Raw genomic sequence first — 26853 nt, forward strand, 5'->3', positions numbered from 1 at the left:
GTAATATGCAGAGCGTTTTTTTCTTGGTGTTCTGCCAGCCAAATCTAGTGAATATGACTTATAACTAGTATTTACAAATGGTTTGGTTTAAGAACAGTCTGTGGGCTGTCTTTTGTTTCTGGCTTAAGTGTTGATCTGTGGGTTAAATGTATGTTTAAATGTCTGTGGTTTGTCATAAGTGGTACTTGTGTGAGTAAGTAGCAATTGCGCTCTTGGTGCAAGAATGGCTAGCCTTAAATGCCCTGTATTATGTGTATGACACCGTTTTGAAAATGTCTGGAATGAGCTCAATGTTTTTTTTTTGTTATCATTATGTTATGCAAAATATCATTAAAATAAAATATATTTTAAAAGAATCCAGCAATGAATTATATAATATATGCTAAATAGCTGCACGCTATCATTAAATTGACAGAGTAAATACATGTGTGCAAATTGCCACAATGTTAAAGATAAAATTAGAATCCACATTGAATAGGAATAAAAAAGCTTAAAAAAACGAAATTGTGTGTTTTGCAATAGATAAAATTAAGATACAAAATGTCACAGCATTTATCCTTCTGTATTAGGTATTAAAAGGCATTCACATTATCTGAGTGAGTTGGTTGTTGCTGACCTGAATACACATTACAGAACGACAGATTTGTGCTGGCTCGAAAGGCTGACTTGAAAGGCTTGTGAATTTGACGCCTTTTCGTGTCAAGCAGCTGTGTAAACATTAGAATATTTCTGACTCCGGCCACAGAAAACAGCTGAAGTCACTACCCCTTAAGTCAGTGCAAACACAGTGTAAAACCCTGCATTTCAGACTGCTGTTTTAAAAGTTAGAAATCAGGTTCATTATTTTTTTGGGATAACAGAGAACAGATTGACAGTAGGGATTTCTTTTCTTCATGCCTTTTTAAATAAGGATAAGAGTCGTTTTTAATGTTATATAATAATGACTGTCCTTTAAAAGTGGCGCAGACTGAAGATGTTTCAAATTAGGTTTCTGTTCTTAGGGCTATGAATGAAAGCGTTTAAATAAGAGAGGCAAGGGATGCAGCTTGCTTTTCATATGTGGACTCATCAAAATGATTGGATTTATTAAAAAAAAAAAAAATTTATTTTGATTATATCAAAAATGTTATTTAAAATAGGTGCATTAAATTCGTTTTTTAATATTTATAATGCCTAATAATGATGCTGTGACCTCCTAGCATCCAAATTGAATTTAAGCCGTGCTATACAGCAATAGGGGGTCACTTACATGTGAAATGTCACTTTACCCAGGCGTACAAAACTTATTTTTATAAGGGTATACATTATACTCTGGGATATGTAAAGGACATTCTGGGGATGACTATTATGCAAAAACATTGTAGGATATTCATTTTTAAGTGCCCCAAACATCAAAGTCGAAATTGAGTAAAATTCACTATTTAAATGAGGTTATTCCAATCAGAGCAGCTTTTAAACTGCCTTAGGCTCCAGTAAATGAACATATGTAAGTATAGAATGAATAGCTGACATCTATATTGCTAGACAAGCATTCAGCACACTGCTTACAAATATAAATATGTAAAAAAAAACCTGGCAGAAGTTATTAAGCTTACCTCTGAATTGCTGGTAGACAGGAATGGAGTGAGTTGTTGAGCTCTCAGTCTCCAGGGTCACTTTGAATTGGGAAAACTGCATGAAAATCTTGTACACACGATGGAACAGCTGCATAGGTTAAAGGTCGAAGTCCTACATTTAGAAGCCTAGCAGGGCTCAGCGCAACATTTGCTTTGACATTTCAACATTTGAAAGACGAAATGGCAGGGCAGGGACAGAAAGAGGTTTTGCTTACTTTTTTTGGCAAAAGCAAGTTTTTGTTCACTCATATGAACAGATTGAATAATAATGGTATATGTGAGCTCTTATTGAGACAATGGCTCTGCCATATATATAGCACTAATGCTTTTAGGGCTGAATTAAGGAAGCAATGGGATTTAGTTTGAATTCATGTGCCCTCGTGTTACACTTGTACATTTGCTAAAGGAATATGTTGTTTAGCTAGCTCAATGTGCTATTTACCTCCTCAGAGTTTGTTTATGCTCAGTTGCTACAAATTGGGGTTGATAGTGTTGATAGAATGAAACCTATTACAGGTTTACTACTGTAAAAAATGGGGGAAGGAGGCTAGCTCCTCTACAAATTAACGGTAGGCAAATTTATGTTTTCTCTCTCTTTTTCTCAATTTCTTTTGAGTCTAAACTGTCTGTGAAATAGCCATGAGACATGTAATTGGCTATTTAGTAATACTGTTTTAAACATTGTTATTATTAATAAAATGAATAAATAAATTTGCTATGTTACTGCCCATCCTGTCTGATGAAATTATGGAAGGATGAGTAGTCTAGATTGCTGTTTCCTTATTTGATCTTTAAGGGGAACTAGCTGTGGGTAGTTTTTGTTCTAAAATTCCTAGGTGATAACACCACTATTGTTTGTTATTCTCATGCTACATACAGATTTGCAAGGGCATTGCTAGTTTTTATTAGCTAGTCTGTGTAAATAAACTGACAGTCCTTATTAGAGCTGATGTTGCATAGTTTGGATTGTGAAAAATAGAATGCAGGGAAGATGCCCATGTGATCCTTAGCAAACATTTTTGAGGAAAATATTGTTTTATAGGAGTCTGTTTGTCACAAGATGTTCTGCTGGAGAAAATGTACCCATTATGTTGAAGTTTTTAGTTCTTTATGTAATAGGAATCCCTGCTAAATCAGCAGTTTTAGATTTTCCTGTTGCTCCTATAACATGAGAGCATGGTCCTAAGCATACAATGTAGGTGCTTTTATTAAGAGAAATCATTTTAGAAGTGTCTGCAGTCCTGTACAAGTAATGCAAATTCTATGAGTAAAAGTGTAGAACATTTCCTTTTTTCTTGAGGGTCTTTAGATGATTAAGATAGGAATATACAGATGTGAGGATTTGGAGTATGTCTGTATTGTTTTTCTCTTTTCCTCAGAATTTAGTAAATGAACACAGACTTCCTTGGCTGCTTGGGATTGGGTGACGTATTACTCTTGTCAGTTCACCAAAGAGATCCTTTTATACTTGCCAATAGGTTGAGGCTGTTTTTTTTTTTACTCTCACATAGATGAAAGTGGTTCTTGGGTGCCTTGCTAATTTATGGGGCGTCCCTAGACTAGGAAGTATTCTGAGACTAACCTCTCTGTTGATAGATTATTTCTGTGCCTTGTCTAAAGACCTTTTGTTCTGTCCACCAATAGATATTTGCTGCCTTACAACCATTGCCAGAGGGGCGCGGACGTCAGATCTAACTTGAGGAGTCAGCACCAGTCCAACTTGAAGTCAAAGTGAAGGTAACCAGCACAGGCATTGCTGGCAACCAGGACCTCAGTGAAGGTAGAAGGCCGGAAGCACTGGGACTTAAAGTGTGTACCCCTGCCACTGTCTTGGGCGAAAGAGAGGGTCACAAATCAGAAAGGAGAAATCGTGGATCAAGTTTTTGATGCCCAGCCGAGAGTCACAGACCGACCAGGAAGGCGAGAAAGTTTTTGCTTGAGGTAACCCCCTTTGAAACAAGGGTTGCTTCAGAGATCCTAGCATCAGGCCTCTGAATCCAGGCCCAAAGTGGCTGTAAAGTCTTCACCTTTGTTGGTCAAGAGATACCTGGGCACACTGAATGCAATCTATGGCCCCAACGAAAGAGCAGTGTGCCAGCAGAGCAATACAGGAGTTAGGGAAGGACTTGATTGCAGGGTACAGGTGCTGTGTCTCTGGTGCCTGTTAGATTAAAGTGAAGAAAACTGGTGCACTGCCTGAGACACTGGACAGGATTGCTGAGAGCATTTTCCCTGGTGGGTGATTGCCCTATCCTGAAAGAAGAAACTTTTTCCTTGAAACTGGGCCGTGATTCCTGAGTTGTGAGTTATGCAGCTCCACCGTGGGAACAACAAGAGACTGCCTGTGAGGCTCAAACGGACACAGGGAGAAGACTCCCCTCTGGTTGGTTGTACAGCGGCTTTAATTTCCCAAGGACTTCTTTTTCTTTTTTGTTAAAAATGTACCCCATTGGTCGTCCCATTTTTGAGGAGGAGCAGCCCTTTGCAGCTCTTCGTCCTAATTCTCATGGTCCTGTGTGGTCCTCCTGGTCCTCTGGATCCAGGATAATTTTTGTAATAATATGTCTGACTGCTTTCATAATTGTATTAGGAATAATGTTTATTCTGCGAGAGAAAAGTTCCTCTGAGCAGTTGACAAATGTTACTTTACCCTTTCCTTGATTGATACTCTAGCCCTCATAAAGGAAACACTGGAAAAGTCTAGCGAAAATGTTTTTATTAGATATGTGCTGTTGGCTATTTTGAAGTTGAAATTGATGGTCACTGAAATGCATAGGAGCCTTGAAAATGTTTTTACTGGATGGCTCTAGGATTTGCTTAGGACTAGAAAGTTAATAATTCTGTTTCTGATAATAGTAATTACTCTCTCCTGCTAGCTGTATGACCCAATTCTCTGTTCCCTCTGTACTCCTGCTTATACCTTATACATACCCGCTTAACAATATTTAGAATGAGAAATGCCCACCAAGCAATGAATTAGGATATTGATATATTTATGAAAAAATGAATATGCATATTTCCTACTGGATTATGGGAAATGTCTTCAGCTCATGCTAACAGGACCATCTGTTGAAGATTGCATTAATCTCTTAGCATGAGCTTAAAGCCATTTTGTACTTGGCAGCCATTTTAGTTAGCTGTGTGCTGGCCATTTGCTGTTTCCCTCTCCCAGAGTCTTGCACATGCTCAGATGGGCCTAGCTAGTAGAATGCACCTGTTCCTAGTATAGAACTGTCAGTCTGTTCTAACAGATGTCAGCAACTTATTACTCCTCCTACTTGTTGACTGTGCAGTTTCTGTATGACCATCTATGTGCATAACTCTTCTCATGTGTATTTGTACCACCTTTTTTCAGCCCCTGTGTGGATATATAATGCCCCTGTTCTCTGTACTCCTTAGAAAATGTCTCATACAGTGACTTGAGAATACTGTATGACACATTTTTTCCCTCTTTAGAGGTTAAATAAAAAGATGTCTTTTATATTACAGCTTCTGTGCCAATCTCTTCTTTGTTGGTTTAAAAGGACCAGGTGTATCAGTGAAGCCCCTGAGAAGGTTTTGATTTCTACAAACTATGCACCAAAAAGAGTGATATAAGATGAACCGGTGCGTGAAATATAATATGCAATACATTGTGCGCAATGACAGATTCATTGGAGAGCGCGAGATAGCATAGACACTAGCGCGTGCTATACGATATGCGCCTTGGAGTGTAATATGCACAGGGCAGTGTTGTGTAACCTAACTAGTCTCTAAATTTATAATATAAAATATGTGCTGGGGAGTGTAACGTTGCATATGCACTGTAACAAAGATATGGATCCCAGATTGTAATATGTACGGCATAGAGCTGTGCGTTATAACATAGGCATCGAGGAAGGCACGTTAGATGGGGCAATATAACCCGTGCGAAGGCAAGTGTGGCATGACATATTCACGGGGTGGTGTTACAGTGCACATGGGCAAGTGAGTGTCATAGCATACGCACTAGCTGGTGGAATACAACACAGAGGTGTGTGGCACTCGGCGGGCACTGGTGGGAGTAACACAGCATTGGGCTCAGCCAGGACCACGCTGTGACTCTCAAGTGAGGTTCGTCTCCTTTCCTGAGAGTAAAATAAAAAGTATTTCACATCCGGCGGTGGATGTGTGTTTTATTAACCGTGAGGGGGGTTTCTTGCAAGTTTGGTCGAATTTTTGTCGAATCCCCTTTGAATAGCTTGGTGTGCGTGTGTATTAAATGTGCCCGTCAATAGCTACCCATGTTTGTATAAATAAACGACAAGGGTGTCTACTTGGAGAGTACCCACCGGCGGGGGCGCCGGGATTAGGCATGGTTGGGCGTCAGACACATCAGAGCTTCACTAGCGGTGTAAATACATTCCACGTGGATTCATTGTATGCATAGTCACCCGCCGCGGCCCATGGAGGGAGTTCCGTGGGGCGGTAAGGTGGGGCGGGGGAGGGGCAGGGTGGGGGATTCTAAAAACTGGAATATGGATAATTACAGGTAAGTAAATAATTAAATAAATAAAACAAATTTCGTAGCGCGCGCTGCATCGCATTTTGCGATGCAGCGTGCGCTACGAAATTCATTTTATTTATTTAATTGTTTACTTACCTGCAGTTATCCATATTCTGGTTTTTAGAACCCCCCACCCTGCCCCTCCCCCGCCCCGCCTTACCGCCCCACGGAACTCCCTCCACGGGCCGCGGCTGATAGTCGCCTTTTAATGAATATCACGCAAATCGTCATGGTGATAGGTACATACGGTTTGTCCAGCATGTCCTAGGTGTTTCTATAAATATATATATTTTTTAAATAATAAAAAACAAAGGCCGGCCCCGGGGGATGCGGTCCCCGGGGCCATAAGTGGCCTGAGGAGGGGGCAACGCAGCCCACCTCCTAAAGAATTTTTTTTAAAAGGCCATGACCCGGGAGTTGGGGTCCCCGGGGCCGATTAAGGCCTTGGGAGAGGGGCCACGTGGACTTACAGAGGAGGACATGCTAATCACAGGGGGACACCAGTGCACAGTGTTCCCTAGTGTATGTAGGTGTTTTCACTGTATTCTGAGTGTCTTTTAACATAGCGCTGGCTCTAGGACTGGTTAGTCAGACTCAGTTACCACCAGTATCCGTCTGAAAAAGTTGAGGGTACAGGATGATTTTGCAACAAGGCTTCTTTCGGCTCTTCTGTTTGTTCTTTCTGCACGTTATCCTTCTTCCTGCAGTTTTCTTTGTCTTTGAGGACTACTGTTGCTTCTTTCTGCATTTCTTTTTTTTCTTTCTGTGCGTTTTTTCTTCTTTCTTCGCATGTCCTATCTCTGTAGGCATAGTTAGAAATTAGCATTTAAAAAACCTTTGAAATTCACTGAAAAAACCATAGGTTTCAGGCACGTTATAGTTAGGAATTAGCATTTAAAAAACCTTAGAAATTCACTGAAAAAAAACATAGGTTTCAGGGGCGTTATAGTTAGCTGGACTTTTCACTCGTATAAAAAAACCATTGAAATTCCCCAGTTATAGTTAGTTCAGCTAACTATAACTCGTGCGCCCGCAATGCACTGCTGATGACGTCACATATTACATCACTCATGACATGGTCAGTGACATCACTCATGACATCACTGATGACATCTCAAATGACATCACTGATGACATCACTGATGACATCATCCAGTGAATGTGTGTTTTTCTCAAAATTACATATGTTTTATATATGTATATCTCAAGGTCGATGGAAGAATAAATGGGTATATAAGTGTCTAAATGGATGATTTGTTTTTGAAAAGGTGATTGTATAACTGACTGATTAAGTGTATCTTAGTGAGTAATGTTTAAATATGTAAATATCTGTATCAGTCTCTCACTTTGTGTATAAGTGGTGAGTAGCTACATGAGTGTCTATATAGGTTATTAGTTGGTTTTTTGAGTATCAGTATGAGTGTCTGAGTATCTGTATGGTTCGGTGGGGGGTATTACATAGTGCATAGGTGCATGAATGAGTGACTCACTATTTGTATGTGTTGAAGACAGCATGTGTGCAGGACTGTATGGGTGGGTGAGTGTGTGCATGGGTGTTTTTTTCAGAGTCATGCACTCAAAGCGTACACATCACGGTGGGTGCGCAGATTCTAGACGACATTTTAGAAAAGTTGTGAAGGATCCGCGTACGGTGTGCGACGGCTGCGTGTTTTTCAGTTACATCATATACATTAATTATTATGTGATGTGCGCGATTGGTATGCGACCAGTCCCCGACTCCTGCTGCCGCGCATTCGCGACACATGCGCATTACGGTACAAGATGCTTGTGCAAATCCCGCATGATGTCATATACGTACTGGGGCGCTCTGGGGGCGCGACTCCCGCAAAAAAAATGTATGTTCCAAAATGATATGTATTTGTCTTTAATATACATATTAGGGCAAGAGATTATCTAAGATATTCATGAAAATGATATATTTGTACTTATAATAAACGTATAATATTTTTAAATATATTTTCGCGAAGTCGGTGCGTGCATCATGAGCTCAGAGAACCAGCTCAGCAGAGCTGCTGTAGAGCCAGAGAAACCAGGTCAGCAGAGCCGTTGTAGAGCCAGTGAACCAGGTCAGCAGAGCTGCTCTAGAGCCAGAGAAACCAGGTCAGCAGAGCCGTTGTAGAGCCAGAGAACCAGGTCAGCAGAGCTGCTCTAGATCCTAAGAAGCAGGTCAGCAGAGCTGCTCTAGAACCAGGGACCCAGGTCAGCAGAGCTGCTCTAGAGCCAGAGACCCAGGTCAGCAAAGTTGCTCTAGAGGCCGAGAACCAGGTCAGCAGAGCTGCTGTAGAGCAAGAGAAACCAGGTCAGCAGAGCTGCTTTAGAGCCAGAGAACCAGGTCAGCAGACCTGCTTTAGAGACAGAGAAACAGGTCAGCAGAGCTGCTCTAGAGCCAGAGAACCAGGTCAGCAGAGCTGCTTTAGAGCCATAGAACCAGGTCAGCAGAGCTGCTCTAGAGGCAGAGAACCAGGTCAGCAGAAATGTTTAGAGCCAGAGAACCAGGTCAGCAGAGCTCTTTAGAGGGACAGAACCAGGTCAGCAGAGCTGCTTTAGAGCCAGAGAACCAGGTCAGCAGAGCTACTCTATGGCCAGAGAACAAGGTCAGCAGAGCTGCTTTAGAGCCAGAGAACCAGGTCAGCAGAGCTGCTTTAGAGCCAGAGAACCAGGTCAGCAGAGCTGCTCTAGAGCCAGAGAAACCAGGGCAGCAGAGCTGCTTTAGAGGGAGAGAACCAGGTCAGCAGAGCTTCTTTAGAGCCAGAGAACCAGGTCAGCAGAGCTGCTCTAGAGCCAGAGAACCAGGTCAGCAGAGCTGCTTTAGAGCCATAGAATCAGGTCAGCAGAGCTGCTCTAGAGGCAGAGAACCAGGTCAGCAGAGCTGATTTAGAGGGACAGAACCAGGTCAGCAGAGCTGCTCTAGAGGCAGAGAACCAGGTCAGCAGAGCTGATTTAGAGGGAAAGAACCAGGTCAGCAGAGCTGCTTTAGAGACAGAGAACCAGGTCAGCAGAGCTGCTCTAGAGCCAGAGAACCAGGTCAGCAGAGCTGCTTTAGAGCCATAGAACCAGGTCAGCAGAGCTGCTTTAGAGCCAGAGAACCAGGTCAGCAGTGTTGCTCTAGAGCCTAAGAACCAGCTCATCAGAGCTGCTTTAGAGCCAGAGAAACCAGGTCAGCAGAGCTGCTTTAGAGCCAGAGAACCAGGTCAGCAGAGCTACTCTATGGCCAGAGAACCAGGTCAGCAGAGCTGCTTTAGAGCCAGAGAACCAGGCCAGCAGAGCTGCTTTAGAGCCAGAGAACCAGGTCAGCAGAGCTGCTCTAGAGCCAGAGAAACCAGGGCAGCAGAGCTGCTTTAGAGGGAGAGAACCAGGTCAGCAGAGCTTCTTTAGAGCCAGAGAACCAGGTCAGCAGAGCTGCTCTAGAGCCAGAGAACCAGGTCAGCAGAGCTGCTTTAGAGCCATAGAATCAGGTCAGCAGAGCTGCTCTAGAGGCAGAGAACCAGGTCAGCAGAGCTGATTTAGAGGGACAGAACCAGGTCAGCAGAGCTGCTCTACAGGCAGAAAACCAGGTCAGCAGAGCTGATTTAGAGGGAGAGAACCAGGTCAGCAGAGCTGCTTTAGAGCCAGAGAACCAGGTCAGCAGAGTTGCTCTAGAGCCTAAGAACCAGCTCAGCAGAGCTGCTTTAGAGCCAGAGAAACCAGCTCAGCAGAGCTGTTGTAGAGCCAGAGAACCAGGTCAGCAGAGCTGCTCTAGAGCCTAAGAAGCAGGTCAGCAGAGCTGCTCTAGAACCAGAGACCCAGGTCATCAGAGCTGCTCTAGAGCCAGAGACCCACGTCAGTAGAGCTGCACTAGAGGCTGAGAACCAGGTCAGCAGAGCTGCTGTAGAGCCAGAGAACCAGGTCAGCAGAACTGCTTTAGAGCCAGAGAACCAGATCAGCAGAGCTGCTCTAGAGCCAGAGATCCAGGTCAACAGAGCTGCTTTAGAACCATTGAACCAGGTCAGCAGAGCTTCTCTAGAGGCAGAGAACCAGGTCAGCAGAGCTGATTTACAGGGAGAGAACCAGGCCAGCAGAGCTACTCTAGAGGGAGAGAACCAGGTCAGCAGAGCTGATTTAGAGGGAGTGAACCAGGTCAGCAGAACTCCTTTAGAGCCAGAGAACCAGGTCAGCAGAGCTGCTCTAGAGCCAGAGAACCAGGTCAGCAGTGATGCTTTACAGCCATAGACCCAGGTCAGCAGAGCTGCTTTAGAGCCAGAGAACCAGGTCAGCAGAGCTGCTCTAGACCCTAAGAACCAGGTCAGCAAAGCTGCTCTAGAGCCAGAGAACTAGGTCAGCAGAGCTGCTGTAGAGCCTGAGAAACCAGGTCAGTAGAGCTGCTTTAGAGCGAGAGAACCAGGTCAGCAGAGCTGCTCTAGAGGGAGAGAACCAGGTCAGCAGAGCTGCTCTAGACCCTAAGAACCAGGTCAGCAAAGCTGCTCTAGAGCCAGAGAACCAGGTCAGCAGAGCTGCTGTAGAGCCTGAGAAACCAGGTCAGTAGAGCTGCTTTAGAGCGAGAGAACCAGGTCAGCAGAGCTGCTTTAGAGGGAGAGAACCAGGTCAGCAGAGCTGCTCTAGAGCCTGAGAACCAGGTCAGCAGAACTGCTTTAGTGCCATAGAACCTGGTCAGCAGAGCTGTTGTAGAGCCAGAGAACCAGGTCAGTAGAGCTGCTCTAAAGCCTAAGAACAAGGTCAGCAGAGTTGCTCTAGTGTCAGAAAACCAGGTCAGCAGAGCTGCTGTAGAGCCAGAGAAACCAGGTCAGCAGAGCTGCTTTAGAAGTAGAGAACCAGGTCAGCAGAGCTGATTTAGAGCCAGCAAACCAGGTCAGCAGAGCTGCTCTAGAGCCAGAGAACCAAGTGAGCAGAGCTGCTTTAGAGCCATAGAACCAGGTCAGCAGAGCTGCTTAAGATCCAGAGAACCAGGTCAGCAGAGCTGCAGTAGAGCCAGAGAAACCAGGTCAGCAGAGCTGCTCTAGAGCCAGAAAACCAGGTCAGCAGAGCTGCTCTAGAGCCAGAGACCCACGTCAGTAGAGCTGCTCTAGAGGCTGAGAACCAGGTCAGCAGAGCTGCTGTAGAGCCAGAGAACCAGGTCAGCAGAACTGCTTTAGAGCCAGAGAACCAGGTCAGCAGAGCTGCTCTAGAGCCAGAGATCCAGGTCAACAGAGCTGCTTTAGAGCCATTGAACCAGGTCAGCAGAGCTTCTCTAGAGGCAGAGAACCAGGTCAGCAGAGCTGATTTACAGGGAGAGAACCAGGCCAGCAGAGCTGCTCTAGAGGAAGAGAACCAGGTCAGCAGAGCTAATAATAATAATAATAATACTGCATTTTATAAAGCGCGAACAGCTACCTCGCAATGGAGGTGTCCCGGCGCTAGAGGAGTACAATTGACCTAGAGGCAGAAGGAAAGAGGCTAGCGGGGATGAATGAAGAGCCACGTTTTCAGTAATTTCTTGAAGCAAGGCTCAGAAGGTGCCTGTTGAATTTCTTGAGGTAGGGTGTTCCAAAGAGAGGTGACGTTTGCCGAGAAGGTCCGGCCGCCTAGTCGAGCCTTTCTCGATCGTGGAACAACCAACTGAACACGGCAGTTGGACCGAAGTGCACGTGTTTGGGCATACCTTGGAAGGCGTTTTTTCAGATATTCTGGGCAGGATCCATGCAGAGATCTAAATGCTAGCGTGAGTGCTTTGAATTTTATTCTGCTGGTCACTGGCAGCCAGTGCAGAGAGCGAAGATGCGGAGAGACTGACTGTCTGAGAGGAATTCGCAGTAACAGTCTTGCAGCCGCATTTTGGACTACCTGGAGTTTTTGCGTCAGGTATTTAGGTTGGCCAAGGTAAAGTCCATTGGCGTAGTCCAGCCGAGATGTGACAGTGGCGTGGATAACCGTTTTCCGGCAACTCTCCGGGAGGAATCTCAAGATTTTCCGGAGATTTCTAAGTTTGCTGAAGCAGCACCCGGCAACTTGTTGGATGTGGGCGGTGAAGGCCATACTATCGTCCCATCTAACTCCAAGGTTTTTTGCCGAGCGGCTGGGCGAGGGGGCTGGGCCCATCTCCGTTGGCCACCAAAAATCTGAGGCGGGGGTGGGGCCTCTGCCGAAGAAGATCACTTCCGTCTTATTGGCATTCAGTTTTAATTTATTCGTGTTCATCCAGTGGGAGATATCTTGGAGGCATCCTTTGAAGTTCGAAAAGGACTCCTGCGTCATCTCTGAGTATGGAAATACCAACTGGGTGTCATCGGCATAAGAAATTGCCTTGACACCCCAGTTGGCAATCAACGTAAAGAGAGGCGCAAGGTATATATTAAATAAAAGGGGGCTGAGGGCCGACCCTTGTGGGACTCCACAGCTAAGGGCCTTAGGGGCTGAGGAAATCGTCCCTAGTGCCACCTTTTGTGTCCTCTCGGACAGATAGGAGTGAATCCATCCCAGCGCCTTGTCCTGGATGCCTATCTCGGCCAGCCGGCAGAGTAGTCTGGCATGGTCCACCATGTCGAAGGCGGCCGACAGATCCAGGAGTACCAGCATTGCTGAGTTGCCTGCATCCATCGACCACCTTATTGATTCAGCTACCTCGATGAGCGCAGTCTCCGTACTAAAGCCTGGACGGAAGCCTGACTGTGTCTCATGTAGTACATTATTTGTTTCTACAAATTTGCTAAGTTGGCGCTGTAGGATTTTCTCTAGCATTTTCCCGGGGGCGGCTAAGAGTGATATAGGGCGGAGATTAGTAAGGTCTTCTGGATCACCATTGGGTTTTTTTTTTAATGGGAGGAGAGTGGCATGTTTCCATACATCTGGAAATGTACCCGAGGAGATGGATGAATTCCAGATGTGTTGTAGTGTAGGTGCTACAAACTCAGCAATGGAGCTCCATAGTTTTGCTGGGCAGGGGTCGTCAGGGGAGCCGGATTTGCATCGAGTGAGTTCTTCTCTCGCCTCGCTCAGAGGGATAGTCATAAACTGGGTGAGGGTCACGTTAGGTGCGTCTTTAAACACGAGGTCCTGTTTTAGCGTGTTTATTTCAGGTCCAAAGGATTCATACACCTTTTTGATCTTTTGATCAAAGAACTCGGAAATTTGCTCGCAGAGAGTAGCTGTCGGTGCGACCTCCCTCTCAATGCACTTAGGCTTAAAAAACGATTGTACTACTTTAAAAATCTGTTTGCCTGACTGCTCTGCCTGAGAAATAGAGTCCGCATAGTATTGTTTTTTACCTTTCCTAATGGCTTTCCGCAGTTTTTTGGAGGCCTCCTTATATATCGTTCTTTCTTCCTGGCTGTAGTTTGCTCTCCATAACCTTTCCAGCTTTTTGCAAGCTGCTTTCTCTTTCCTTAGGTCCTGCGAAAACCAGGGCGCTGAGGGGGATTCTCTCTTTGATAATGCTCGTGTAGCCGGAGCAATGGCAGAGAACATCTTTCCGATCCACTCATTTAGAGGGAGTGATCCACTGATTTAGAGGGAGTGAACCAGGTCAGCAGAACTTCTTTAGAGCCAGAGAACCAGGTCAGCAGAGCTGCTCTAGAGCCAGAGAACCAGGTCAGCAGTGATGCTTTACAGCCATAGACCCAGGTCAGCAGATCTGCTTTAGAGCCAGAGAACTAGGTCAGCAGAGCTGCTGTAGAGCCTGAGAAACCAGGTCAGTAGAGCTGCTTTAGAGCGAGAGAACCAGGTCAGCAGAGCTGCTTTAGAGGGAGAGAACCAGGTCAGCAGAGCTGCTCTAGACCCTAAGAACCAGGTCAGCAAAGCTGCTCTAGAGCCTGAGAACCAGGTCAGCAGAGCTGCTGTAGAGCCTGAGAAACCAGGTCAGTAGAGCTGCTTTAGAGCGAGAGAACCAGGTCAGCAGAGCTGCTTTAGAGGGAGAGAACCAGGTCAGCAGAGCTGCTCTAGAGCCTGAGAACCAGGTCAGCAGAACTGCTTTAGTGCCATAGAACCTGGTCAGCAGAGCTGTTGTAGAGCCAGAGAACCAGGTCAGTAGAGCTGCTCTAAAGCCTAAGAACAAGGTCAGCAGAGTTGCTCTAGTGTCAGAAAACCAGGTCAGCAGAGCTGCTGTAGAGCCAGAGAAACCAGGTCAGCAGAGCTGCTTTAGAAGTAGAGAACCAGGTCAGCAGAGCTGATTTAGAGCCAGCAAACCAGGTCAGCAGAGCTGCTCTAGAGCCAGAGAACCAAGTCAGCAGAGCTGCTTTAGAGCCATAGAACCAGGTCAGCAGAGCTGCTTAAGATCCAGAGAACCAGGTCAGCGGAGCTGTTCTAGAGCCTAAGAACCAGGTCAGCAGAGCAGTTCCTGAGCCGCCAGAGAACCAGATCAGCAGAGCTGCTGTGGAGCCAGAGAAACCAGGTCAGTAGAGCTGCTCTAGATCCAGATATCCAGGTCAGCAGAGCTTCTTTAGAGCCATAGAACCAGGTCAGCAGATCTGCTCTAGAGCCAGAGATCCAGGTCAGCAGAGCTGCTTTAGAGCCATTGAACCAGGTCAGCAGAGCTGTCTAGAGGCAGAGAACCAGGTCAGCAGAACTCATTTAGAGGGAGAGAACCAGGCCAGCAGAGCTGCTCTAGAGGGAGAGAACCAGGTCAGCAGAGCTGATTTAGAGGGAGTGAACCAGGTCAGCAGAGCTGCTTGAGAGCCAGAGAACCAGGTCAGCAGAGCTGCTCTAGAGCCAGAGAACCAGGTCAGCAGTGATGCTTTACAGCCATAGACCCAGGTCAGCAGAGCTGCTTTAGAGCCGGAGAACCAGGTCAGCAGAGCTGCTCTAGACCCTAAGAACCAGGACAGCAAAGCTGCTCTAGAGCCAGACAACCAGGTCAGCAGAGCTGCTGTAGAGCCTGAGAAACCAGGTCAGTAGAGCTGCTTTAGAGCGAGAGAACCAGGTCTGCAGAGCTGCTTTAGAGGGAGAGAACCAGGCCAGCAGAGCTGCCTTAGAGGGAGAGAACCAGGTCAGTAGAGCTGCTCTAAAGCCTAAGAACTAGGTCAGCAGAGTTGCTCTAGTGGCAGAGAACCAGGTCAGCAGAGCTGCTGTAGAGCCAGAGAAACCAGGTCAGCAGAGCTGCTTTAGAAGGAGAGAACCAGGTCAGCAGAGCTGATTTAGAGCCAGCAAACCAGGCCAGCAGAGCTGCTCTAGAGCCAGAGAACCAAGTCAGCAGAGCTGCTTTAGAGCCAGAGAACCAGGTCAGCGGAGCTGCTCTAGAGCCTAAGAACCAGGTCAGCAGAGCTGTTCCAGAGCCGCCAGAGAACCAGGTCAACAGATCTGCTGTAGAGCCAGAGAAACCAGGTCAGTAGAGCTGCTTTAGAGCCATAGAACCAGGTCAGCAGAGCTGCTCTAGAGGCAGAGAACCAGGTCAGCAGAGCTGTTCAGAGCCAGAGAACCAGGTCAGCGGAGCTCTTTAGAGGGACAGAACCAGGTCAGCAGAGCTGCTTTAGAGGCAGAGAACCAGGTAAGCAGAGCTGCTTTAGACCCATAGAACCAGGTCAGCAGAACTGCTCTAGAGGCAGAGAACCAGGTCAGTAGAACAGCTTTAGAGCCAGAGAACCAGGTCAGCAGAGCTGCTCTAGAGCCAGAGATCCAGGTCAGCAGAGATGCTTTAGAGCCATAGAACTAGGTCAGCAGAGCTGCTCTAGAGGCAGAGAACCAGGTCAGCAGAACTGTTTAGAGCCAGAGAACCAGGTCAGCAGAGCTCTCTAGAGGGACGGAACCAGGTCAGCAGAGCTGCTTTAGAGACAGAGAACCAGGTCAGCAGAGCTGCTCTATAGCCAGAGAACCAGGTCAGTAGAGCTGCTTTAGAGCGAGAGAACCAGGTCTGCAGAGCTGCTTTAGAGGGAGAGAACAAGGCCAGCAGAGCTGCCTTAGAGGGAGAGAACCAGGTCAGCAGAGCTGCTCTAGAGCCTGAGAACCAGGTCAGCAGAACTGCTTTAGAGCCATAGAACCGGGTCAGCAGAGCTGCATTAGAGCCAGAGAACCAGGACAGCAGAGCTGTTGTAGAGCCAGAGAACCAGGTCAGTAGAGCTGCTCTAAAGCCTAAGAACTAGGTCAGCAGAGTTGCTCTAGTGCCAGAGAACCAGGTCAGCAGAGCTGCTGTAGAGCCAGAGAAACCAGGTCAGCAGAGCTGCTTTAGAAGGAGAGAACCAGGTCAGCAGAGCTGATTTAGAGCCAGCAAACCAGACCAGCAGAGCTGCTCTAGAGCCAGAGAACCAAGTCAGCAGAGCTGCTTTAGAGCCAGAGAACCAGGTCAGCGGAGCTGCTCTAGAGCCTAAGAACCAGGTCAGCAGAGCTGCTCTAGAGCCTAAGAACCAGGTCAGCAGAGCTGTTCCAGAGCCGCCAGAGAACCAGGTCAACAGAGCTGCTGTAGAGCCAGAGAAACCAGGTCAGTAGAGCTGCTTTAGAGCCATAGAACCAGGTCAGCAGAGCTGCTCTAGAGGCAGAGAACCAGGTCAGCAGAGCTGTTCAGAGCCAGAGAACCAGGTCAGCGGAGCTCTTTAGAGGGACAGAACCAGGTCAGCAGAGCTGCTTTAAAGGCAGAGAACCAGGTCAGCAGAGCTGCTCTAGAGCCAGAGAACCAGGTCAGCAGAGCTGCTTTAGAGGGAGAAAACCAGGTCAGCAGAGCTGCTTTAGAGCCAGAGAACCAGGTAAGCAGAGCTGCTTTAGACCCATAGAACCAGGTCAGCAGAACTGCTCTAGAGGCAGAGAACCAGGTCAGCAGAGCTGATTCAGAGGGAGAGAAACAGGTCAGCAGAGCTGATGTAGAGGGAAAGAACCAGGCCAGCAGAGCTGATTTAGAGGGAGAGAACCAGGTCAGTAGAGCTGATTTAGAGGGAGAGAACCAGGTCAGCAGAGCTGCTTTAGAGCCAGAGAACCAGGTCAGCAGAGCTGCTCTAGAGCCAGAGAACCAAGTAAGCAGTGCTGCTTTACAGCCATACACCCAGGTCAGTAGAACTGCTTTAGAGCCAGAGAACCAGGTCAGCAGAGCTGCTCTAGAGCCAGAGATCCAGGTCAGCAGAGCTGCTTTAGAGCCATAGAACTAGGTCAGCAGAGCTGCTCTAGAGGCAGAGAACCAGGTCAGCAGAACTGTTTATAGCCAGAGAACCAGGTCAGCAGAGCTCTCTAGAGGGACAGAACCAGGTCAGCAGAGCTGCTATAGAGCCAGAGAACCAGGTCAGCAGAGCTGCTCTATAGCCAGAGAACCAGGTCAGTAGAGCTGCTTTAGAGCGAGAGAACCAGGTCTGCAGAGCTGCTTTAGAGGGAGAGAACCAGGCCAGCAGAGCTGCCTTAGAGGGAGAGAACCAGGTCATCAGAGCTGCTCTAGAGCCTGAGAACCAGGTCAGCAGAACTGCTTTAGAGCCATAGAACCGGGTCAGCAGAGCTGCATTAGAGCCAGAGAACCAGGACAGCAGAGCTGTTGTAGAGCCAGAGAACCAGGTCAGTAGAGCTGCTCTAAAGCCTAAGAACTAGGTCAGCAGAGTTGCTCTAGTGCCAGAGAACCAGGTCAGCAGAGCTGCTGTAGAGACAGAGAAACCAGGTCAGCAGAGCTGCTTTAGAAGGAGAGAACCAGGTCAGCAGAGCTGATTTAGAGCCAGCAAACCAGGCCAGCAGAGCTGCTCTAGAGCCAGAGAACCAAGTAAGCAGAGCTGCTTTAGAGCCAGAGAACCAGGTCAGCGGAGCTGCTCTAGAGCCTAAGAACCAGGTCAGCAGAGCTGCTCTAGAGCCTAAGAACCAGGTCAGCAGAGCTGTTCCAGAGCCGCCAGAGAACCAGGTCAACAGAGCTGCTGTAGAGCCAGAGAAACCAGGTCAGTAGAGCTGCTTTAGAGCCATAGAACCAGGTCAGCAGAGCTGCTCTAGAGGCAGAGAACCAGGTCAGCAGAGCTGTTCAGAGTCAGAGAACCAGGTCAGCGGAGCTCTTTAGAGGGACAGAACCAGGTCAGCAGAGCTGCTTTAGAGGCAGAGAACCAGGTCAGCAGAGCTGCTCTAGAGCCAGAGAACCAGGTCAGCAGAGCTGCTTTAGAGGGAGAGAACCAGGTCAGCAGAGCTGCTTTAGAGCCAGAGAACCAGGTAAGCAGAGCTGCTTTAGACCCATAGAACCAGGTCAGCAGAACTGCTCTAGAGGCAGAGAACCAGGTCAGCAGAGCTGATTTAGAGGGAGAGAAACAGGTCAGCAGAGCTGATGTAGAGGGAAAGAACCAGGTCAGCAGAGCTGATTTAGAGGGAGAGAACCAGGTCAGTAGAGCTGATTTAGAGGGAGAGAACCAGGTCAGCAGAGCTGCTTTAGAGCCAGAGAACCAGGTCAGCAGAGCTGCTCTAGAGCCAGAGAACCAAGTAAGCAGTGCTGCTTTACAGCCATACACCCAGGTCAGTAGAACTGCTTTAGAGCCAGAGAACCAGGTCAGCAGAGCTGCTCTAGAGCCAGAGATCCAGGTCAGCAGAGCTGCTTTAGAGCCATAGAACTAGGTCAGCAGAGCTGCTCTAGAGGCAGAGAACCAGGTCAGCAGAACTGTTTAGAGCCAGAGAACCAGGTCAGCAGAGCTCTCTAGAGGGACAGAACCAGGTCAGCAGAGCTGCTTTCGAGCCAGAGAACCACGTCAGCAGAGCTGCTCTATAGCCAGAGAACCAGGTCAGCAGAGCTGCTGTAGAGCCATAGAACCAGGTCAGCAGAGCTGCTTTAGAGCCAGAGAACCAGGTCAGCAGAGCTGCTCTAGAGGCAGAGAATCAGGTCAGCAGAGCTGCTTTAGAGCCAGAGAACCAGGTCAGCAGACATGCTCTAGTGCCAGAGAAACCAGGGCAGCAGAGCTGCTTTAGAGGGAGAGAACCAGGTTAGCAGAGCTGCTTTAGAGCCAGAGAACCAGGTCAGCAGAGCTGCTCTAAAGCCAGAGAACCAGGTCAGCAGAGCTGCTCTAGAGGCAGAGAACCAGGTCAGCAGAGCTGCTTTAGAGCCAGAGAACCAGGTCAGCAGAGCTGCTCTAGTGCCAGAGAAACCAGGGCAGCAGAGCTGCTTTAGAGAGAGAGAACCAGGTCAGCAGAGCTGCTTTAGAGTCAGAGAACCAGGTCAGCAGAGCTGCTTTAGAGCCATAGAACTAGGTCAGCAGAGCTGCTCTAGAGGCAGAGAACCAGGTCAGCAGAACTGTTTAGAGCCAGAGAACCAGGTCAGCAGAGCTCTCTAGAGGGACAGAACCAGGTCAGCAGAGCTGCTTTCGAGCCAGAGAACCACGTCAGCAGAGCTGCTCTATAGCCAGAGAACCAGGTCAGCAGAGCTGCTGTAGAGCCATAGAACCAGGTCAGCAGAGCTGCTTTAGAGCCAGAGAACCAGGTCAGCAGAGCTGCTCTAGAGGCAGAGAATCAGGTCAGCAGAGCTGCTTTAGAGCCAGAGAACCAGGTCAGCAGACATGCTCTAGTGCCAGAGAAACCAGGGCAGCAGAGCTGCTTTAGAGGGAGAGAACCAGGTTAGCAGAGCTGCTTTAGAGCCAGAGAACCAGGTCAGCAGAGCTGCTCTAAAGCCAGAGAACCAGGTCAGCAGAGCTGCTCTAGAGGCAGAGAACCAGGTCAGCAGAGCTGCTTTAGAGCCAGAGAACCAGGTCAGCAGAGCTGCTCTAGTGCCAGAGAAACCAGGGCAGCAGAGCTGCTTTAGAGAGAGAGAACCAGGTCAGCAGAGCTGCTTTAGAGTCAGAGAACCAGGTCAGCAGAGCTGCTTTAGAGCCATAGAACCAGGTCAGCAGAGCTGCTCTAGAGGCAGAGAATCAGGTCAGCAGAGCTGATTTAGAGGGAGAGAACCAGGTCAGCAGAGCTGCTCTAGAGGGAGAGAACCAGGACAGCAGAGCTGATTTAGAGGGAGAGAACCAGGTCAGCAGAGCTGCTCTAGAGCCAGAGAGCCAAGTCAGCAGTGCTGCTTTACAGCCAGAGAAACCAGGTCAGTAGAGCTGCTTTAGAGCCATAGAACCAGGTCAGCAGAGCTGCTCTAGAGGCAGAGAACCAGGTCAGCAGAGCTGTTCAGAGTCAGAGAACCAGGTCAGCGGAGCTCTTTAGAGGGACAGAACCAGGTCAGCAGAGCTGCTTTAGAGGCAGAGAACCAGGTCAGCAGAGCTGCTCTAGAGCCAGAGAACCAGGTCAGCAGAGCTGCTTTAGAGGGAGAGAACCAGGTCAGCAGAGCTGCTTTAGAGCCAGAGAACCAGGTAAGCAGAGCTGCTTTAGACCCATAGAACCAGGTCAGCAGAACTGCTCTAGAGGCAGAGAACCAGGTCAGCAGAGCTGATTTAGAGGGAGAGAAACAGGTCAGCAGAGCTGATGTAGAGGGAAAGAACCAGGTCAGCAGAGCTGATTTAGAGGGAGAGAACCAGGTCAGTAGAGCTGATTTAGAGGGAGAGAACCAGGTCAGCAGAGCTGCTTTAGAGCCAGAGAACCAGGTCAGCAGAGCTGCTCTAGAGCCAGAGAACCAAGTAAGCAGTGCTGCTTTACAGCCATACACCCAGGTCAGTAGAACTGCTTTAGAGCCAGAGAACCAGGTCAGCAGAGCTGCTCTAGAGCCAGAGATCCAGGTCAGCAGAGCTGCTTTAGAGCCATAGAACTAGGTCAGCAGAGCTGCTCTAGAGGCAGAGAACCAGGTCAGCAGAACTGTTTAGAGCCAGAGAACCAGGTCAGCAGAGCTCTCTAGAGGGACAGAACCAGGTCAGCAGAGCTGCTTTCGAGCCAGAGAACCACGTCAGCAGAGCTGCTCTATAGCCAGAGAACCAGGTCAGCAGAGCTGCTGTAGAGCCATAGAACCAGGTCAGCAGAGCTGCTTTAGAGCCAGAGAACCAGGTCAGCAGAGCTGCTCTAGAGGCAGAGAATCAGGTCAGCAGAGCTGCTTTAGAGCCAGAGAACCAGGTCAGCAGACATGCTCTAGTGCCAGAGAAACCAGGGCAGCAGAGCTGCTTTAGAGGGAGAGAACCAGGTTAGCAGAGCTGCTTTAGAGCCAGAGAACCAGGTCAGCAGAGCTGCTCTAAAGCCAGAGAACCAGGTCAGCAGAGCTGCTCTAGAGGCAGAGAACCAGGTCAGCAGAGCTGCTTTAGAGCCAGAGAACCAGGTCAGCAGAGCTGCTCTAGTGCCAGAGAAACCAGGGCAGCAGAGCTGCTTTAGAGAGAGAGAACCAGGTTAGCAGAGCTGCTTTAGAGTCAGAGAACCAGGTCAGCAGAGCTGCTTTAGAGCCATAGAACCAGGTCAGCAGAGCTGCTCTAGAGGCAGAGAATCAGGTCAGCAGAGCTGATTTAGAGGGAGAGAACCAGGTCAGCAGAGCTGCTCTAGAGGGAGAGAACCAGGACAGCAGAGCTGATTTAGAGGGAGAGAACCAGGTCAGCAGAGCTGCTCTAGAGCCAGAGAGCCAAGTCAGCAGTGCTGCTTTACAGCCATAGACCCAGGTCAGCAGAACTGCTTTAGAGCCAGAGAACCAGGTCAGCAGAGCTGCTCTAGAGCCAGAGAACCAAGTCAGCAGAGCTGCTTTAGAGCCAGAGAACCAGGTCAGCGGAGCTGCTCCAGAGCCTAAGAACCAGGTCAGCAGAGCTGCTCTAGAGCCTAAGAACCAGGTCAGCAGAGCTGTTCCAGAGCCGCCAGAGAACCAGGTCAACAGAGCTGCTGTAGAGCCAGAGAAACCAGGTCAGTAGAGCTGCTTTAGAGCCATAGAACCAGGTCAGCAGAGCTGCTCTAGAGGCAGAGAACCAGGTCAGCAGAGCTGTTCAGAGCCAGAGAACCAGGTCAGCGGAGCTCTTTAGAGGGACAGAACCAGGTCAGCAGAGCTGCTTTAGAGGCAGAGAAACAGGTCAGCAGAGCTGATGTAGAGGGAAAGAACCAGGTCAGCAGAGCTGATTTAGAGGGAGAGAACCACGTCAGTAGAGCTGATTTAGAGGGAGAGAACCAGGTCAGCAGAGCTGCTTTAGAGCCAGAGAACCAGGTCAGCAGAGCTGCTCTAGAGCCAGAGAACCAAGTAAGCAGCGCTGCTTTACAGCCATACACCCAGGTCAGTAGAACTGCTTTAGAGCCAGAGAACCAGGTCAGCAGAGCTGCTCTAGAGCCAGAGATCCAGGTCAGCAGAGCTGCTGTAGAGCCAGAGAAACCAGGTCAGTAGAGCTGCTTTAGAGCCAGAGAACCAGGTCAGCAGAGCTGCTCTATAGCCAGAGAACCAGGTCAGCAGAGCTGCTGTAGAGCCATAGAACCAGGTCAGCAGAGCTGCTTTAGAGCCAGAGAACCAGGTCAGCAGAGCTGCTCTAGAGGCAGAGAATCAGGTCAGCAGAGCTGCTTTAGAGCCAGAGAACCAGGTCAGCAGAGATGCTCTAGTGCCAGAGAAACCAGGGCAGCAGAGCTGCTTTAGAGGGAGAGAACCAGGTTAGCAGAGCTGCTTTAGAGCCAGAGAACCAGGTCAGCAGAGCTGCTCTAAAGCCAGAGAACCAGGTCAGCAGAGCTGCTCTAGAGGCAGAGAACCAGGTCAGCAGAGCTGCTTTAGAGCCAGAGAACCAGGTCAGCAGAGCTGCTCTAGTGCCAGAGAAACCAGGGCAGCAGAGCTGCTTTAGAGAGAGAGAACCAGGTCAGCAGAGCTGCTTTAGAGTCAGAGATCCAGGTCAGCAGAGCTGCTTTAGAGCCATAGAACCAGGTCAGCAGAGCTGCTCTAGAGGCAGAGAATCAGGTCAGCAGAGCTGATTTAGAGGGAGAGAACCAGGTCAGCAGAGCTGCTCTAGAGGGAGAGAACCAGGACAGCAGAGCTGATTTAGAGGGAGAGAACCAGGTCAGCAGAGCTGCTCTAGAGCCAGAGAGCCAAGTCAGCAGTGCTGCTTTACAGCCATAGACCCAGGTCAGCAGAACTGCTTTAGAGCCAGAGAACCAGGTCAGCAGAGCTGCTCTAGAGCCAGAGAACCAAGTCAGCAGAGCTGCTTTAGAGCCAGAGAACCAGGTCAGCGGAGCTGCTCTAGAGCCTAAGAACCAGGTCAGCAGAGCTGCTCTAGAGCCTAAGAACCAGGTCAGCAGAGCTGTTCCAGAGCCGCCAGAGAACCAGGTCAACAGAGCTGCTGTAGAGCCAGAGAAACCAGGTCAGTAGAGCTGCTTTAGAGCCATAGAACCAGGTCAGCAGAGCTGCTCTAGAGGCAGAGAACCAGGTCAGCAGAGCTGTTCAGAGCCAGAGAACCAGGTCAGCGGAGCTCTTTAGAGGGACAGAACCAGGTCAGCAGAGCTGCTTTAGAGGCAGAGAACCAGGTCAGCAGAGCTGCTCTAGAGCCAGAGAACCAGGTCAGCAGAGCTGCTTTAGAGGGAGAGAACCAGGTCAGCAGAGCTGCTTTAGAGCCAGAGAACCAGGTAAGCAGAGCTGCTTTAGACCCATAGAACCAGGTCAGCAGAACTGCTCTAGAGGCAGAGAACCAGGTCAGCAGAGCTGATTTAGAGGGAGAGAAACAGGTCAGCAGAGCTGATGTAGAGGGAAAGAACCAGGTCAGCAGAGCTGATTTAGAGGGAGAGAACCACGTCAGTAGAGCTGATTTAGAGGGAGAGAACCAGGTCAGCAGAGCTGCTTTAGAGCCAGAGAACCAGGTCAGCAGAGCTGCTCTAGAGCCAGAGAACCAAGTAAGCAGCGCTGCTTTACAGCCATACACCCAGGTCAGTAGAACTGCTTTAGAGCCAGAGAATCAGGTCAGCAGAGCTGCTCTAGAGCCAGAGATCCAGGTCAGCAGAGCTCTTTAGAGCCATAGAACTAGGTCAGCAGAGCTGCTCTAGAGGCAGAGAACAAGGTCAGCAGAACTGTTTAGAGCCAGAGAACCAGGTCAGCAGAGCTCTCTAGAGGGACAGAACCAGGTCAGCAGAGCTGCTTTAGAGCCAGAGAACCAGGTCAGCAGAGCTGCTCTATAGCCAGAGAACCAGGTCAGCAGAGCTGCTTTAGACCCATAAAACCAGGTCAGCAGAACTGCTCTAGAGGCGGAGAACCAGGTCAGCAGAGCTGATTTAGAGGGAGAGAAACAGGTCAGCAGAGCTGCTCTAGAGGGAGAGAACCAGGTCAGCAGAGCTGATTTAGAGGGAGAGAACCAGGTCAGCAGAGCTGATTTAGAGGGAGAGAACCAGGTCCGCAGAGCTGCTTTAGAGCCAGAGAACCAGGTCAGCAGAGCTGCTCTAGAGCCAGAGAACCAGGTAAGCAGTGCTGCTTTACAGCCATACACCCAGGTCAGTAGAACTGCTTTAGAGCCAGAGAACCAGGTCAGCAGAGCTGCTCTAGAGCCATAGAACTAGGTCAGCAGAGCTGCTCTAGAGGCAGAGAACCAGGTCAGCAGAACTGTTTAGAGCCAGAGAACCAGGTCAGCAGAGCTCTCTAGAGGGACAGAACCAGGTCAGCAGAGCTGCTTTAGAGCCAGAGAACCAGGTCAGCAGAGCTGCTCTATAGCCAGAAAACCAGGTCAGCAGAGCTGCTGTAGAGCCATAGAACCAGGTCAGCAGAGCTGCTTTAGAGCCAGAGAACCAGGTCAGCAGAGCTGCTCTAGAGGCAGAGAATCAGGTCAGCAGAGCTGCTTTAGAGCCAGAGAACCAGGTCAGCAGAGATGCTCTAGTGCCAGAGAAACCAGGGCAGCAGAGCTGCTTTAGAGGGAGAGAACCAGGTCAGCAGAGCTGCTTTAGAGCCAGAGAACCAGGTCAGCAGACCTGCTATAAAGCCAGAGAACCAGGTCAGCAGAGCTGCTCTAGAGGCAGAGAACCAGGTCAGCAGAGCTGCTTTAGAGCCAGAGAACCAGGTCAGCAGAGCTGCTCTAGTGCCAGAGAAACCAGGGCAGCAGAGCTGCTTTAGAGAGAGAGAACCAGGTCAGCAGAGCTGCTTTAGAGTCAGAGAACCAGGTCAGCAGAGCTGCTTTAGAGCCATAGAACCAGGTCAGCAGAGCTGCTCTAGAGGCAGATAATCAGGTCAGCAGAGCTGATTTAGAGGGAGAGAACCAGGTCAGCAGAGCTGCTCTAGAGCCAGAGAGCCAAGTCAGCAGTGCTGCTTTACAGCCATAGACCCAGGTCAGCAGAACTGCTTTAGAGCCAGAGAACCAGGTCAGCAGAGCTGCTCTAGAGCCAGAGAACCAAGTCAGCAGAGCTGCTTTAGAGCCAGAGAACAAGGTCAGCGGAGCTGCTCTAGAGCCTAAGAACCAGGTCAGCAGAGCTGCTCTAGAGCCTAAGAACCAGGTCAGCAGAGCTGTTCCAGAGCCGCCAGAGAACCAGGTCAACAGAGCTGCTGTAGAGCCAGAGAAACCAGGTCAGTAGAGCTGCTTTAGAGCCATAGAACCAGGTCAGCAGAGCTGCTCTAGAGGCAGAGAACCAGGTCAGCAGAGCTGTTCAGAGCCAGAGAACCAGGTCAGCGGAGCTCTTTAGAGGGACAGAACCAAGTCAGCAGAGCTGCTTTAGAGGCAGAGAACCAGGTCAGCAGAGCTGCTCTAGAGCCAGAGAACCAGGTCAGCAGAGCTGCTTTAGAGGGAGAGAACCAGGTCAGCAGAGCTGCTTTAGAGCCAGAGAACCAGGTAAGCAGAGCTGCTTTAGACCCATAGAACCAGGTCAGCAGAACTGCTCTAGAGGCAGAGAACCAGGTCAGCAGAGCTGATTTAGAGGGAGAGAAACAGGTCAGCAGAGCTGATGTAGAGGGAAAGAACCAGGTCAGCAGAGCTGATTTAGAGGGAGAGAACCACGTCAGTAGAGCTGATTTAGAGGGAGAGAACCAGGTCAGCAGAGCTGCTTTAGAGCCAGAGAACCAGGTCAGCAGAGCTGCTCTAGAGCCAGAGAACCAAGTAAGCAGTGCTGCTTTACAGCCATACACCCAGGTCAGTAGAACTGCTCTAGAGGCAGAGAACAAGGTCAGCAGAACTGTTTAGAGCCAGAGAACCAGGTCAGCAGAGCTCTCTAGAGGGACAGAACCAGGTCAGCAGAGCTGCTTTAGAGCCAGAGAACCAGGTCAGCAGAGCTGCTCTATAGCCAGAGAACCAGGTCAGCAGAGCTGCTGTAGAGCCATAGAACAAGGTCAGCAGAGCTGCTTTAGAGCCAGAGAACCAGGTCAGAAGAGCTGCTCTAGAGGCAGAGAATCAGGTCAGCAGAGCTGCTTTAGAGCCAGAGAACCAGGTCAGCAGAGATGCTCTAGTGCCAGAGAAACCAGGGCAGCAGAGCTGCTTTAGAGGGAGAGAACCAGGTCAGCAGAGCTGCTTTAGAGCCAGAGAACCAGGTCAACAGAGCTGCTCTAAAGCCAGAGAACCAGGTCAGCAGAGCTGCTCTAGAGGCAGAGAACCAGGTCAGCAGAACTGCTTTAGAGCCAGAGAACCAGGTCAGCAGAGCTGCTCTAGTGCCAGAGAAACCAGGGCAGCAGAGCTGCTTTAGAGAGAGAGAACCAGGTCAGCAGAGCTGCTTTAGAGCCAGAGAACCAGGTCAGCAGAGCTGCTATAGAGCCATAGAACCAGGTCAGCAGAGCTGCTCTAGAGGCAGAGAACCAGGTCAGCAGAGCTTATTTAGAGGGAGAGAACCAGGTCAGCAGAGCTGATTTAGAGGGAGAGAACCAGGTCAGCAGAGCTGCTCTAGAGCCAGAGAGCCAAGTCAGCAGTGCTGCTTTACAGCCATAGACCCAGGTCAGCAGAACTGCTTTAGCGCCAGAGAACCAGGTCAGCAGAGCTGCTCTAGAGCCAGAGAACCAGGTCAGCAGAGCTGCTTTAGAGCCATAGATCCAGGTCAGCAGAGCTG

The sequence above is a fragment of the Triturus cristatus genome, chromosome 2_2 (genome assembly GCF_964204655.1).
Source record: "Triturus cristatus chromosome 2_2, aTriCri1.1, whole genome shotgun sequence".
NCBI lineage: Eukaryota > Metazoa > Chordata > Amphibia > Caudata > Salamandridae > Triturus > Triturus cristatus.